This window comes from Anneissia japonica, unplaced genomic scaffold (assembly GCF_011630105.1).
Source record: "Anneissia japonica isolate Jap-2015-1 unplaced genomic scaffold, ASM1163010v1 scaffold8248_len14035_cov133, whole genome shotgun sequence".
NCBI classification, from domain to species: Eukaryota; Metazoa; Echinodermata; class Crinoidea; order Comatulida; family Comatulidae; genus Anneissia; species Anneissia japonica.
In genome coordinates, this window is record NW_022733565.1 from 12,157 (window position 1) to 14,121 (window position 1,965).

Here is a 1,965-nt window from a genome sequence, read left to right on the forward strand (position 1 = left end):
ATTGTTTTAATGGTAGTCGTGTGGAAATCTTTATTGTCTGCGTTGGGTAATTGTGGCGCCCTCTACCAACCCCCTAAATAGTTGATTGTGGAATCAACTACAAACAGCAAGCTCAGCTTTTGTTGAAATTTATTTTGTAAATATTAACCTACATTAAAACCAATTCCATTTTATATTTCTTTATGGTTTACTTTGACAATAAATCATCTAAATCTGTATAGATGTCTGTATAGTATAATAATTGCTATTCATTTTTGTGGCTTACTTTGTACACTGACCCTATATATTGTATATAGGGTCTGTGCTTTGTAGTATAGTTCTGCTGTTATCCACTACACAATAGTGTGTAATCATGTATTACAGAGAACTGTATATCATGATCACTCAAGATTGACCCTATAATTAGTTCTTATCAACAAACAAATAATACCCTGGACCTCAGGGAAGAACAGTGTAAAAATACTGAGTATCCAGAATAAAGAAAGATTTCTAACTAACAAATCAAATATTTGATCATACCTTTCTTAAACATATTTGAAAATGTCTGATGGTTCTCAGCGAACCAGATGACAAAATAAATACTTAGCTCCGCCTCCTCCTCCTGTGTTCTGATATCAACAAAATAGAAAGAAAAGAGTTTAACAAGTCATCTATTAGGTGTTCCAGATACTCTTTACAATTTATTATAATTAATATTAAGACAAAGGAAGTTTCTTCTTGCTCAAAAAATGAAGAAAATATGTTAATAACTATTGCTCTAATTTTAAATGCACCCAGAAATGTTCATACTGCTTTTGATTTTATGCTGCTACAACACCTACAATTGACTGGATATTAAAATACATTATAAATAAACAAATTAAATAAATACATTTCAAATAAAAAAAAATAATAATGAAAAAAACTGAAAGTAATAAAAAAAATTCAGTGTAATCTCCTATTCTAGTTATTTCCTCACCTCTTGTTCTGTTCTACTCTGCAGCACTCTGTTTGTTGTATGATCCTCTTAAAGACTATCAAGGTTTGCAATATTCTTCCTAGAATTCTCAATGTTTGTTCATACTACTTGCTTCAAACTTTTTATTATTCTCTCCCTGCAATGCATGGACTCTGCTGCCATTGTTTGATATGCTGAGGAGGAATTCAAAACTTGACTGGTTGAAAAATAATCATGTAAGGACAGACAGAAATATTAGAGTACTTCAACTTTTACAGAGATGATATTAGAGTGCTTTAAACTTCACAGATTAAGTGCTTTAAATATTTCACATAGATTAATATCATTATGATTTACTAAAGTGAAACAGTAATACCCCAACACTAAACATATTTTCAAATTTTAATTTTAATCTTCATGATGTGACAGATGCAATATCTGCCATAAATACTTTCTTCTTTTGATCTTTATGATGTTGGATTGCTGGAACTTGTTTTTTAACCTGTCCATTATTTTATTGTGATTTTATTTAAAACCAAATTTATTTAAATATTTTTTTATTGCTTAATTTCTTGTTCAATTTTGAATTACAGTTCTCCCTCCAATTTGAAACCAACTTTGGGACCCGAAAAAATTTGGGGTGGTCTCGGGGTTGGTCTCCAATTAGAGGGCTAGCTTTGTTTAAAAGATTAAAAATTGTTACTTAGGCATTTGGAAAAGTGGTCTCAAATTGGTGGTTGTTATTCAACTGTTGAAATATATAACTGAAAACAATAATACTGTAATCTGCCACCCTTGTTTGTTTAGTGTAGTTCTCATCAAATTTGAATCACACACTATTGATCTAATGATTTTATTTGTTTGTAGTGCTTGCAAATTTGAAGTTTTTAATCATATAATGCATATGCATGTTATTTTCTTACATAATGATTTTCAACATTTTACTTTTGAATCTATTGGGATTTTTTTGTACAGCCTATCTTTTTGATTTTCATAAATTTTGATATTTACAAGTTGGTTCCTTTTTT